We start from the raw sequence: 15,583 nt of genomic DNA, 5'->3' as shown, positions 1-15,583 counted from the left end.
ATGTTCTCTTTCCTGTCTAAGGCTGACCGCACCGCGCCTATGCCAAGCCAACCGGCAAAGCAGGATGGCCCACCGTCAGCACTCCTTTTACAGGTCGGGAACGGGCAGCACGCTGCCGCCGGAGGGCCTGTATACGGCCCCCCAAATCATGCTGCAGCCCGTCGCTGGTGCGGATACAGGCGTGGGGCCCGCCCCGAGAACGGATACAGGCGCGGGGCCCGCCCCAAGAGCGGATACAGGCGCGGGGCGGAACCTCTGCCTGTCCCGGTCTCCTGTAGCGACGGAGATTTGGCGTACCCCATAGCGGCGCGGTGCAGCTCCTCCACCACCATATTTGCAGGCGAGGTCCGTTCCCAGGTCCGGGTGCGGATAGCCTAAGCCTATTGCCTATTTCTCTCACATACGGCATGCAGGCTTGCTTTTTGCAGCTGGCCCCGTTTAGATCCAAAAAAATTTTGGATTTTGGCTACTGTAACACTTTCGTTTGTATTTGGTAATTAGTGTCTAATTATGGATTAATTAGGTTCAAAAGTTTCGTCTCACGATTTCTCACCCAACTGTGTAATTAGTTTTTTTTTCGTCTATATTTAGTACTCCATGCATGTACCGCAAAATTCAATATGATGGGTACTGTACAATTTTTTTTTTGACAACTAAACTTGCCGTATTACTTTATAAAAAAGGAAACACTTTCGGGCGTAGGCCACGCCCTAAGCTTGCCGTATTACTTTATAAAAAAGGAAACACTTCTTTCTAGAATCTTTTTTGCGCGCTTCCAAAAGCTTCGTAGCGAGACAACTACGACCTTTGGGAACGGCCTTCCCCAACGCTACGCGGTGACGTGCTGCTTCAAGATAAACGTCCGCATTCATACTCCATTAGCCTATTTGCCGCATTCATACTCCATTAGCCTATTTGGTTGACTGATTCGTATCATTGCTGATTTATAAAAAAATACTGTTGACTAATTTATGTGAAAGAAAAATATTATTTTAATTAAAAATTTATTATTATTTACGAGGCACGGCCAAACGAACAGGCTGTATGTCACCGCTAAGCGTAGCTTGCAGTGTGTTAGTACCTCTTGCAGAAGAATCGATAGCTTCACACATGCGCGGCTACAGGGGCGCGCGCTGTGGGGATGGGGCATCCAGCATGCAGCACAGTGGCGGAGAGAGAAACGCAGGAAAAGTGATTCCAGGGACAGAGAAAGAGGCCAGAGAGGATGGCGGGGACCGATGAGAACGAAGGTGCCAGTGTGCCTTGCGTTGAGGAGCTATTAGTTTCAGTAGTAGCTTAACTCAACTTTTTTGTGGGGTTGCTGATGTTGTATGTTGCTGCCCTCACTAAGCCATGGAAGACGCTCTAGAATTTGTTTGATCAAAGATCCAATTTGGGTATGCCCCTTGAAGTGATCATCAAAACCTTCTACCTACACCACAGAGAAGCAACAAAGCACATTTATTCTTCGTCACGGGGATGCTTCTTGAAGCTATCAAAACTTATCACCAATAAAGTCCCGAAGAACCCTATAAATTTAGAAGCTACAAGCAAGATTTGTATGGAATGTGGTTATAGGGAGCCATCTAACCTGCCTACCCAATTCATGCCTAAAATCGTGTAGTTCCAACCAAAGGAATTACCAGTTAAGTAATACAAGTTTGTGCAGGAGGCGCAGTACCACACGGGGAAGACTTACACCAAACTATAGTAATGTGAGCTAGTGTCGCCCAATGCCAATTACCGGTGCCTCCACTAGTCTAGGAGAAGAATCACGATGCTGCACCCGATTAGAGGACTGCAAGAGCACTGAGTGAAGCCCATCCACCAAATGAGTCTGATTCCATGCAATGGATATCAATTAGGTTCAGACCAACGTTGTTAGCTTGCCAACACTCTGTAGATCAAATCTATGGTTCAGAACTGGCAACACATAGAGGATTCTCCGGAGAAAAATAGGTAGATCACCACCCTGGCATTGCCGATGCAATTGAAGTCATCCAAAAGCCCATGAACCTAGATGACCAGATTCAACCAGAGCACACATGGGAGGTGAAGCAATTCCTAAAACCTGCAACCTCGACATTGAACTTGGTTACCTGGTCAAGGTATACACAATTGGCTCAACTTGATGAGCCACGATGAATAGCTCGAGCCTTCCATGCAGCATCGATGAACGCTATTCCCCTGTTTGTCTTGTGCGACATGAGTGTAGGTAAATATTATTTCATTCAATATTTTTATTGAGATTTCTAGATTAGGTAAAATTATTGACTCATATTGAGAACTTCAATTATGGTCGATGGGAAGGAATCTCAACAATTGGGATAGTGGGTGACATAGACATTTTTATAAATGAAATACTTATCAAGCATATTTTGGTGTTGTCTTGAGGTCTCTTGGGTTGGGGGACATGTGCTGTCCTGATCGAATGGTTTGGTTTGAATTGTCTTTTTCTTTGGAAAATAGTTTGGATTCATTTGGAATGGTCTCAATCACTATGTGATGAAGACATCACTCCTTTGGATGTACCAGCTGATCCTCCAACCGTCATGTAAGGTCCAATGACCCGGCTCGAATGCGTCAACTCAATTTACAGGTGAGCTCGTTCTTAAGCGATCATTTTCATACTTTTGAGAATAGACTACTACCTAATGATGTTATCTTGCTTAGGAACATTGGAGAGGGTCAAGAGGGACTAAGAGGACGTGGAGGAGGTGATGATGACCAGCAAGGACGTCCAACACAAGTCGGAGGCCCAGTCCAACACGAATTCGAGTCTGCCTCGGCCTCCAGGACCAGTCTGCCTTAAACTGGTCGCCCAGGACGTATCCGGACTCCGTTTTCGATGATCCACATATGGATGGAAAGCTAATTTGATAAGGAAGTCAATCCAAGTGGTTTCACGTCAAAAGCTATTCGGAATCAACAGAAATCGTCAAAACAAGTCAGCGTCCAGAATCTGCTAGGGTGCTACGACACCGTCTTTTGGTCCGTTGGACCATGTATCGAGTTTGGGCCCATTAGGGGCGCGTCCAGGGGTCTTGCACGACCCTAGAGTCTTCATAAATAGCCGCCGCCCCTCCATTAGGGTTTGTATTTTGCTTAGATTATTCTGTCAAGAAACAGTTTCGCCGTTCTTCGGTTTGTGAGACCCCAACTCGTGAGATTAATCTTTCATCTGCAATTTGGTTGCGTTCTTTCTTGTTCTTGCTTGTGTTCTTCGTTGCGTAGGCAGGGATTAGCCTTCTTGGCAAGGTCAACCTGGTCCATGACTTGGTTGATAACCAGAGGAGCTGTGGTGCTAAGATTGCAGGGTTCGATCTTTCGATCTGAAGCCGGATCGGTGTGTCATTCTCCGCCACAACGATAGTTACCATCACCTGACGGAAGATCGGGATCCCCGTTCCCATTAAGTGGTATCAGAGCTAAGATATACCGTTAGGTTCACTTTTTATTCCCTAGTTTGAGTGTTTCGTATTCGTCCCATAGTCCAGTGCCATACTCGTTTTTCCTATCCTAGAACCTTCCGCGCCATAGCCTTTGCATATTTCAGTTTCAGAGTCCGTCGTGTTGAGTTTATGTCCTAGTCGAGGTCTTGTTGCTGGTTAGGTCATGTTAGAGTCCAGTTCGTGTGTTTTCCCCCATCGTTTCCATCAAATCTTGGCTGTTGTGACCAATTTTGCACACATTGTTCCTGTTTTGTCCTCTAATTCAAAGCCAATTCTTAAAACTGGTCCAGTTTTCGCATACGAACTCCGTTTTTGACGTTCCATATATGCAAATCGATCAGAAAAAAATTTCGGATCCGTTCATCCCCGGCGTTGCCGGGGTTCGGAATTTTTAGATTGGCCAAAAAGTGGTCACAAGATCCTCGTTTCGTGGTCACAAGGTTTTTATCGATTTTCGTCCAGTTTTCTGAAAATTCCACAGGCCACGTCTTACACTTGTTTGAGCTCATATTTTCTGTGGTTACTGCTTTTGTGCTCCTAAGTAAAGGAAAAATATAAAAAAAAAGTCAAAATTTCCCAAAAAAACAACGACAGCCCAAAAAATAGAAAAAAGAGAGGGGCAAAAGAGGAACAATATCTAGAGGAGCACATAGAGAAGCCCAAAGTGAGCTGTGTTTGCGTGTGCTGTCTGGTTCCTTATTTGTGTTGCTGTTTCCATCCACCATACTTGTTTTTCTCATACCTATCACCTTGCTATCCACCATACTTTTGTCACAATCTGGTACTTGCAACACTTTAAACCAGCAACGAGAACAAGTACTTTGGACTATAATTCAGCATTACTTTCTGTTACTGACTTGTGTGCCAGATATACATATTACTCTTTGTTTGCCTTCCAAGCTCCACAAATTCTTCAGATCAGTACAAACAAAGGGCCTTGCAATCTTGGTACCACTACCTCACAGGTATCACGAACCAGCCGCCGGTTGTACCGCCCACTGCTTGCGTTGGTAAGAACTTGGTAAGAGCTTGGTAAGACGCTTCCACTTGCTGTGAAAAGTGACACCACTACAACCACGTAGTCATTTGGTAGGGATAACTTTCACCTGTTTGTTCCTGTTTTTGTGTTTTCAATGGCAGGAGGTGAACAGACTGCAGATAACAATCCTAAGGGTTTCAGCGAGTGTGTCAGCCCAGAGCAACTACAAGCTGTTGTAGAGGATGCCCAAAAAAGGATGAATGAGGCCGTCACTGACGCACTCATTGAACTCAACATTGGCAATAGCATGGAGAGATTGAACAAGCGAATTTCCATGCTAACCGACAAGGTTACTGAGTTGGAAACCTTTGTGGCGGGCAACAACGACGTTTCCGGCAGCAACACCGATGGTCAAGACACGGTGCATGATGTCGCTGGAAACATAGGTCAAGCAGCTATTCGACAAGAGAGATTACGACAACGTCTTCGCCGCAACACGACAGGTATGGGTGGTGTCCATCACCACCACCGTCAAGGTAATAATCACCGTGTGCCCGATGATCCTTATGCTAAGATTAAGTTCACAATACCATCTTTTTCGGGTCATTATGATGCTGAGGGATATCTTGATTGGGAGATGACGGTAGAACAAAAGTTTAGTGCCCACCTTGTACCTGAGTAGCATAGAGTTAGACAAGCTACTAGTGAGTTTAAGGATTTTGCCATTATTTGGTGGAATGGGCTAGCTGCACAGGATGCTTTACCTAGTACATGGGAAGAACTTAAGGTAGCTATGCGTGATCGTTTTGTTCCTCCTTCTTATCATAGACTTGCGTAAGAAATTGATGCGTTTAGAACAAGGAGATAAATCTATACATGATTACTATGGTGAGCTCCAAAAGGGATTGATGCGTTGTAGTGTTGTAGAGGGAAACAAAGATGCCATTTGTCGTTTTTATTCTGGTTTGAGGCGTGACATTCAGGACATTGTTAATTATAAAGAATTTAACACGGTCAACCAGTTGTTTCAGTTTGCTATGCTTGCAGAAAAGGAATTGTAGGGGCGTAAACAACAGGGCAAGAGCAAGGTCAGCACCAGCACATACACGCCACGCTCGGCACCATCTTCGGGGCTGACCAAGCCAACCACTTTTCGGACGCCTCCACCAGCGAGCAAGCGACCAACAGCCTCTGGAGTTTTCGCTACACCTAAGACACCTCCCGCACGACCTTCAGATTCAGGTAAAAATTCTTTGCAGGTGCCTACCAAGAGTTCCTCATCCATTGCATCGACGGGACGCACTTCGGGTATTCAGTGCCACCGCTGCCATGGCATTGGCCATATGTAGAAGGACTGCCCAAGTCAGCGGGCATATATTGCTACAGAAGATGGTTACATCAGCACCTCTGACATTGAGGATGAAGAAGACCAAGATGCAGATGAGGAGGACGGCGAAGTCCTTGGTGACGAGGCCACGACGTCCTATAGGAGCATTATTGTACAGCGAATGCTCAGCTCACAAGTCCAGCAACCTGAGAAGCTACAACGCCATAACTTGTTCCAGATTTTCTTCGTTATCAGCGTCCGTCGAGCACGTGTCATTATTGATGGAGGTAGCTGCAACAATTTGGTGAGTTCTGATTTGGTCAAGAAGCTTAGCTTGACCACACGCCCACACCCACGTCCATATCATATTCAGTGGCTAAATGATTCTGGTAAAGCAAAGGTAACACAAACTTACAGAGTTTCATTTTCCATTGGTTCTTATGCTGATTCTGTTGATTATGATGTGGTACCTATGCAAGCTTGTTCACTTTTATTGGGTCGTCCTTGGGAACATGATAATGATGCTACACACCATGGTAGAAGTAATAAATACGCTTTTGTGCATAAAGGAAAGAAAATTACTTTGGTACCTTTGACCCCTGCTCAAATTATACAAGCTGATAGAGAACGCGCTGCTAGTTTGAATGATGTTCAATCTGAAAATCAGCAAGTTGCTAATTCTATTTTCCCACCTAAAAAGGATAAGTCTACATCTATTTCTAAGGCTGAGGGGATTAAATTGAAGGGTGGTGTTATGCTTGCAACAAAATATGACTTTGCTGAAATTTCTGATGATGATATTTGCTATGCTTTGGTATGCAAACGAGCTATGTTTTCACTTGATGATATTGTTAGCTCGGTACCTCCTGCTATCACTAACCTTTTGTAGGAGTATGAGGACATTTTTCCAGCTGAGATACCTCCGGGGCTGCCACCTATGAGAGGGATAGAGCATCAAATCGATTTGATTCTAGGAGCGACCTTGCCCAACCGAGCTGCATATCGAACCAATCCTGAGGAGACTGAGGAAATTCAGCGGCAAGTCCAAGACCTTTTGGACCGTGGGTATGTACGTGAAAGCCTTAGTCCTTGTGCCGTTCCTGTACTTTTGGTTCCTAAGAAAGATGGAAGTTGGCGTATGTGTGTTGATTGTAGAGCCATCAATAATATTACTATTCGGTATCGTCATCCTATTCCTAGGCTAGACGACTTGCTTGATGAGTTGTGTGGTTCTATAATTTTCACTAAGATTGACTTGCGAAGTGGCTACCACCAGATTAGAATGAAACTTGGAGATGAATGGAAAACTGCATTTAAAACCAAATTCGGGTTGTATGAGTGGTTAGTTATGCCTTTTGGTTTGACAAATGCACCTAGCACTTTTATGAGCTTAATGAATGAGGTTTTAAGAGTTTTTATTGGTCATTTTGTGGTAGTTTACTTTGATGATATATTGATTTACAGCAAGTCTTTTGATGAACATATGGATCACTTACGTGCTATTTTTAATGCCTTACGTGATGCACGTTTATTTGGTAACCTTGAGAAGTGCATCTTTTGCACGGATCGAGTTTCTTTTCTTGGCTATGTTGTAACTCCACAGGGAATTGAGGTGGACGAGATGAAAATTGAAGCCATAAAGAGCTGGCCGGTTCCCCAAACCGTCACACAGGTGAGGAGTTTTCTTGGTCTTGCAGGATTCTACCGCCGCTTCGTCAAAGATTTCAGCACCATTGCTGCCCCATTGCATGAGTTGATGAAGAAAGGAGTGGTGTTTCATTGGGGAGAGGCACATGAGGAGTCCTTTGACACTTTGAAGGACAAGCTTACACACGCACCATTGCTGCAACTTCCAAATTTTGGTAAGACTTTTGAGCTAGAATGTGATGCTAGTGGAGTTGGTATTGGTGGTGTTTTGATGCAAGATGGTAAACCTGTTGCATACTTTAGTGAAAAATTACATGGTCCTGTTCTTAATTATTCCACGTATGATAAAGAATTGTATGCACTTGTCCGTTCTTTAGAGACATGGCATCATTATTTGTGGCCTAAAGAATTTGTTATTCATTCTGATCATGAATCGCTTAAGTATCTTCGCTCTCAAAATAATCTGAATCATAGGCATGCTAAATGGGTTGAATTTATTGAGTCTTTTCCTTATATTATCAAACACAAGAAAGGGAAGGATAATGTGATTGCTGATGCTTTGTCTAGAAGATATACATTGTTGTCTCAACTTGATTGTCGGATTTTTGGTCTTTAATCCATTAAAGAACAATATGCGCTTGATCCTGATTTTAAGGATGTGTTGCTTAATTGTAGAGAGGGATGCACATGGAATAAGTTTATGATCAGCGATGGGTTTTTGTTTAGAGCTAACCGCCTATGCATTCCAGTTGGTTCCGTTCGTCTTTTGTTGTTGCAGGAGGTACATAGAGGCGGATTGATGGGACATTTTGGTGCCAAGAAGACGGAGGAGGTGCTGTCCACACACTTCTTTTGGCCTAGAATGAGGCATGATGTGGAGTGGTACGTGGCGTGGTGTGCCACATGTCAAAAAGCTAAGTCGCGATTGAACCCACATGATTTGTATATGTCTCTTTCTGTTCCTTCTACTCCTTGGGCATATATATCTATGGATTTTGTGTTGGGATTGCCAAGGACTAAGAGGGGGAGGGATAGTATTTTTGTGGTGGTTGATCGTTTTTCTAAGATGGCACATTTTATTCCTTGTCATAAGAGCGACGATGCTGTTCATATTGCTGACCTTTTCTTTCAAGAAATTGTTCGCTTGCATGATATGCCTTCTACTATTGTTTCAGATCGTGATGCAAAATTCTTGAGTCATTTTTGGCGCACGTTGTGGAATAAATTGGGGACCAAGCTGCTATTTTCTACAACATGTCATCCCCAAACTGATGGGCAAACTGAGGTTGTGAATCGAACATTGTCCACCATGTTGAGAGCCATTTTGAAGCGCAATTTGAAGATGTGGGAAGAGTGTTTGCCGCATGTGGAGTTTGCATATAACAGGGCAGAACATTCTACCACCAAGGTAAGTCCTTTTTAGGTAGTGTATGGTTTTAACCCCCGTGCTCCTATTGATCTTTTACCTTTACCTACCATTGAGAGAATACATAGTGATGCTAGAGAGCGTGCTGATTTTATTTGTAAGTTGCATGAAACAACTAAAGCAAATATTAAAAGCATGAATGAAAAGTATAGAATTGCTGGTAGTAAAGGTAGAAAAGAGATTAAACTTGAACTGGGTGATTTGGTTTGGTTACATTTAAGAAAAGATAGATTTCTTGAGCTACGTAAGTCTAAATTAATACCAAGAGCAGCTGGTCCTTATAAGATTATTGAGAAAATAAATGATAATGCATACAAATTTGAGTTGCCACCCGAGTTCGGGGTTAGTCCCACATTTAACATTGTAGATTTGAAACCTTATTTGGGAGAAGAAGATGAGCTTGAGTCGAGGACGACTCCAATTCAAGAGGGGGAGGATGATGAGGACATCACTCCTTTGGATGTACCAGCGGATCCTCCAACCGTCATGCAAGGTCCAATGACCCGGGCTCGAATGCGTCAACTCAATTTACAGGTAAGCTCGTTCTTAAGCGATCCTTTTCATACTTTTGAGAATAGACTACTACCTAATGATGTTATCTTGCTTAGGAACATTGGAGAGGGTCAAGAGGGACTAAGAGGACGTGGAGGAGGTGATGATGACCAGCAAGGACGTTCAACACAAGCCAGAGGCCTAGTCCAACACGAATTCTAGTCTGCCTCGGCCTCCAGGACCAGTCTGCCTTAAACTGGTCGCCTAGGACGCATCCGGACTCCGTTTTTGATGATCCACATATGGATGGAAAGCTAATTTGATAAGGAAGCCAATCCAAGTGGTTTAACATCAAAAGCTATTCAGAATCAACAGGAATCGTCGAAACAAGTCAGCATCCAGAATCTATCAGGGTGCTGCGACACCGTCTTTTGGTCCGTTGGACCATGTATCGAGTTTGGGCCCATTAGGGGCGCGTCCAGGGGTCTTACATGACCCTAGAGTCTTCATAAACAGCCGCCACCCCTCCATTAGGGTTTGGGTTTTGCTTAGATTATTCTGTCAAGAAACAATTTTGCCGTTCTTCGGTTTGTGAGACCCCAACTCGTGAGATTAATCTTTCATCTACAATTTGGTTGCGTTCTTTCTTGTTCTTGCTTGTGTTCTTCGTTGTGCAGGCAGGGATTAGCCTTCTTGGTGAGGTCAAGCTAGTCTGTGACTTGGTTGATAACCAGAGGAGCTGTGGTGCTAAGATTGCAGGGTTCGATCTTTCGATCTGAAGCCGGATCGGTGTGTCATTCTTCGCCACAATGATAGTTACCATCACCTGATGGAAGATCGAGATCCCTATTCCCATTACTATGGCTGTGTTTGGTTAGTGGATGGGGTTTGCATCGTATATCCCGGGTAAGGGGATGGAGTTGAGTAGAACCGTATTTCAAAAAAGAAGGTATTTGGTGAGGTTGCATGAATGGATCGGATATAAGAAAACTAATATGATGTTTTGTTGCCTGTATGAGCGGATGCAACCTGTCTAACCTGTGAGACTGACATGTGGACCCATCACGTCATCCTGTATCCACTCGGCCTGGCCCGACAGTGAAGCTCGATTTGGGTGTATCTCGCCAGCCTATATCCACTCATGCAATTGCATCCGCTCATGCAGACATGCGGTCAACCAAAATAGGCTTCTCGCTCAATATGACTCCACTCATACAGGATGAGTGAAATGGACCAACCAAACACACCCTATGACTTTGTGAGCTCAAATATTTCTTAGCCATGACATAGTATATATGCGAAATGAAGCGGGCATCTTTAGGGGTACGCCGTCACACTGATACGCTCCAAATCTCGTATCTGCCTCGCCCACTACCATCACGCCTGATCACGCAGGTCACCGTCATGCCTCTAGTAGAGTCTAGTCACCTCCTTGCCCATAGGTCGTCACGCTATTGCCACACCACCACCTCCACCTCCATGGATTCATAGCTGGTGTATGCAGCCTCCAAGAATAGTTGGCATGCCACGTGCGCAGCCCACGTCTGACGTCGCGATGACTCCTAGACACGCAAAGGCGAAGCCTTTAGTCCTTTACTCCTCGATGGATTCAGGTACGCCTGCTAGCCGAGTCGGAGGAGGTCAGGTAAGTTCAGACTCTGGAGGAAGAGCGAATGAGGGCTCGTGGCTCGGCGGGCCTACGTGCTCCGGCTACACCTCCACGGGAGAGGGAACAACCAAATTTGGCGAGCCACACTCGCTGGATGGCGTGCGAATAGCGATGTCGAGGAGTTTGGCAATGTTGTTGGAGCATTGTTTTTTTCCTAGGTTTTATTTATTGTTTTTTCCATGCGAGTTCTAGAGCATGGAGATAAGAGCAGCAGGCATATCATGAATAGCCCCAGGAAAAAGATGTGTTCCATGTATGAAAAGTGTTACTGAAGCCAACGTTTCTCTACTTCACATGCTAAGGCTAAGCGCACCGCTCTGCTAAAGCAGCCTATAAATAGGGCATGGCCCACATGGCCCATCAGCCTGTATAGGTCGCTCACCTTAGAACGCTACCGCCAGCCACCTGTATTTTGATCCCCAACTCAATGAACAAACGAACATGCTATTGCCACCACCGAGCGTGGACTGCACCACTGTCTCCTTCCTGTCCGGTGAGCTCCTCATCGATTCCTTATAGCTACGAGTGGCCATGGCCTAGAAGCATCCATTTGAGCTATCATATGCCCCATCTACAGCCCAAATAGCCGAATTTGATCTCAGCATGGCTGGCTGCTAGGGTTCGTCGCCTGTTCCCTCCACTCCATCAAGGTCCTATTCTATCCACCGTCGTCGCCTGTTCCCTCCACAGCCATGGCAGGCTGCTTTGGTTCTTCCATGTGTAGAACGTGGGTGATAGAGGAAGAGGAGGACAAAGATGATTTTCATTTGATTGTTGATTGAAAGCATCTAGGCCCCTAGTTGGATTTCAGTGATTAATGACAACACGAGATTACTATGACTAACGCGTGTTTTGCAGAGGCAATTTAAGTTAGGTCATGGTAATGGCAATTGATTGGGCAATCATGGTGGTCATGCCCCTGACGATGGAAATCGTTTCGGTTTTCAAAGGATGGACGACAAGGTTAAGGATGAACTAGTTCTAAGTGTCATTTGGTGTTGAAGAGACACTTAGAGTAGTTTATGATCTTGTTTTTCCTTTGACAATACTATTAAGGGGGGTATGGACTAGTAGCTTGACCTAGGTGAGTCTAGTGGGTTAGATGTGGTGCACACTTGTCAAATCTAGCACTAGATAGCTCAGAAGTAGCCCTAAGATCAATTGGAGTAAACTTCATTCACATAGAATTTCGAGTTGGAAGTGAATGGAGGGACAAATGACTGACCGGACGCTGGTCTGGTTGTGACCGGATGTTGAAGGGTGAGTTTGATCAGTTCATTTGATCAACTAGAATCGTCTAGTTATGACCGGACGCTGGGTGCCAGAGTCCGATCAACTCTAGAGAGGTTCTAGAGAGGGATTTTCTTGACCGGATGCTGGTCAAGATCCGGTAACTGACCGGACGCTTAATAGCGAAGTGACCGGACTCTAGGTGCCAGCGTCCGGTCAACATCAGAAAGGTTCTAGAGAGCGTTTTTCTTGACCGGACGCGTTCGGTAAGTGCTGACGGGACGCATGTCAGAGTCCGGTCAAAACTTAACAGCTCTTTCTGATATAGTGGCGAGGATAACTGACCAGAGCGTCCGGTCACCCTGACCGAAGCGTCCAGTCACCCCCATAGAGTGATGACTCAGCCTCCAAACATTATGTTTTGAATGAGGGGGTATAAATACTTACTCTACTCATCCAAGGGAGGTCTCTTGTCTATTTGTTCAGCTGAGAAACACCCTTGAGAGTGCAAAGGAGAGCAAGAGCCTAGTGAGGTGATTGAGATTTGAGAATCCAAGATTAAGGCCTCATTAGTGCAAGGAGGGTAGCAAGTATGCATCCACCCTTCTCATTAGGCTCCTCGTGGTCAAGTGAGAGTTTGTGCTTGTTACTCTTGGTGATCGCCATCACCTAGATGGCTCGGTGGTGATTGGGAGTTCGGTGATCATCCGACAGAGCTTGTGGATGACCCAACTCAAGTTGTGAGCGGTTGTGGGCGATTCACCATGATGGAGTGTCGAAGAATCAGTCCATAGAGAGCACTTGATCCTTGCGCGGATCAAGGGGGAGCTACACCCTTGTGCGGGTGCTCCAACAAGGACTAGTGGAGAGTGGCGACTCTCCGATACCTCGGCAAAACATCACCACGTTCCTCTCCCTCTCTTTACTTTAAGTATTTACATTTAAGCAATTCATTTCATGTCTTTACATTCCTAGAATTGTCATGCTAGAGTAGGATTGGAACTTAGGGTGCAAAACTTTTGTGCGGTATATCAATAGAATCACATTCTAGGCACAAGGGGTGAAGTGGGCTAAGTGTAGGACTTAATTATTGTAAAGAATTTAGAATTAACCCAATTCACCCCCCCTCTTGGGCATCTTGATCATTTCAATTGGTATCAAAGCATCGTGCTCGCTAAATTAGGCTTAACCGCCTAGAGAAAGATGTCCCACGGGGATGGACCTCCTCCTATCTTTTAGGGAGATGATTTTCCTTATTAGAAAATCCACATGGAGGCTTACTTAGAAGCTTTAGATGTTGGAATTCTTAGAGCCGCCTCTCAAGGCTTCCCAAAACCTAAGGAACCCACACACCTTCAAGGCGATGAAGTTAATTACGAGAAATGGAATGCAAAGGCTAGAAACACCATCTTTAGAGGCCTTTGCAAAGATGTTTTTAACCATGTGCGGAACCACAAGGACGTCCATGCACTATGGTCGGACATTTGTGCGCTCTATGAGGGAACAAAAAGTGAGCGTGAGGAATGCTATCATCTTGTTATGAAAAAACTTAATTCATTTGAGATGCTTCCTAAAGAAAGTGCTAATGAGATGTATTCATGCTTGAAAGTTCTTGTAGAGGAAGTCAATGGGCTTGGACTCACACAAATGCAACCATCCGATGTTGTAAGAAAAATCTTGAGTGTCCTCCCCATTAACAAATATGGGCATATTGTGACCGTGCTTCATCAAGGTGATCTTTCCACCACTACACCAATTCAAATATTGGGAAAGATCAATGCACATGAGATGTATATGCACATCACACCACAAGATGGCTCTTCTTCCACCAAGAAGAAAGACTTGCATTCAAGGCTAGTCAAGAGAAGAAGGGCAAAGAAAGAGTTGAACATGAGAGCTCAAGTGATGATGAAATTGATGGTGCAAGTCTTGCTCTTATGGTGAGAAGAACCGCCAAGATGCTTAAGAAGCTCAATAAGAACAGTGTCAAGTTTGATGGCAAGAAGAAGAAATTCTTCACTAGCAATAGAAGGAAGCCAATCTCTAAGACGGATTGCTATAATTGTGGAGAACTTGGTCATCTAGCTCATCAATGCCCCAAGCCCAAGAAAGACAAGTACAAGAAGTACAAGGGCAAGAAAGATGACTCAAGTGATGAAGATGATGATGAGAAGAAGAAAAATAAGCCATACAAGAAGAAGGATGGCAAGAACAAGGATTTCCATAAGAAGAAGAAGAATGGCAAGACATACATCATTGGTGATTGACTCACGGATATTGATTCATCAAGTTGCTCATCCGATGATGAAAGTGAGAACGAGAAGGTGGCCGCTATTATAATTGACTCTTCACCATCTTCACCGACACCATCGCCGTCATCCTCTACACACCTATGCCTTATGGCCAAGGGTGAACGAAAGGTACAAAATGATGATGATAGTAGTGGTGATGATCATGCTAGCAATGATGATAGTGATAGTGATGATGAATTTGAATCACCTTCGTATGATGATCTTGTCAAGTTGCTAAACCAATATACTAAAATCATTAGAAATACAAGAACTAAAAATAAAAAGCTAGAACTTGAGAATGACTCACTCTTAGCTAAATATGACATAGCCGAAAAAGCTAGTGTTGAGCTTAGAGAAAAAAATAAAACTATGTCATCCAAACTCAAGGAGCTCAAATCATCTAAAAAGGAGCTTAAAGAAAAACATGATAAACTTGAGAGGATACATAATGAACTCACCACTAGCTACAATATGCTAAAAGAAGATTACACAAATCTCAAGGTTAATCATGATAATCTTGTTGTCTCTCATGAGTTATTATCCAATGAGCCACATGATGCTACTAACCATGTTGTTAAGATTGATATAGCTACATCATGTGATGACTTAATTGTTGAGAGCATTGAGCAAGGATCTAGTAGCAAAGGCAAGAAAGTAGTTGAGACCGACAACTATGATGACTATGTCAAGCTCAAGCATAAGAATGAAAAGTTAAGGGCCCTCATTAAGTTTGGGTCCCTAAGCAAGCTTGATCTCTTGTGTATAGGTGAACTACAAGACCGGTGGAAGTCATTGGGTAATTGATAGTGGTTGCACTCAACATATGACCGGTGATCCTCATATGTTCACCTCACTAGATGAAGAAGTAGATGGTCAAGAAAGGATAACATTTGGTGATAATTCAAAGGACAAGGTTCAAGGATTGAGCAAATGATCATTCAATATCAAATGTCCTATATGTTGCTTCATTGAGTTTCAACTTACCATCCGTTGGTCAATTGTGTGATCTTGACTTTCAATGCTTGTTTACCGAGGAGGAAGTGGTTGTATCAAAGAAAGATGATGATTAA

Source organism: Miscanthus floridulus, chromosome 7 (assembly GCF_019320115.1).
Source record: "Miscanthus floridulus cultivar M001 chromosome 7, ASM1932011v1, whole genome shotgun sequence".
Classification (NCBI taxonomy): Eukaryota; Viridiplantae; Streptophyta; class Magnoliopsida; order Poales; family Poaceae; genus Miscanthus; species Miscanthus floridulus.
This window is presented reverse-complemented; position numbering follows the sequence as displayed.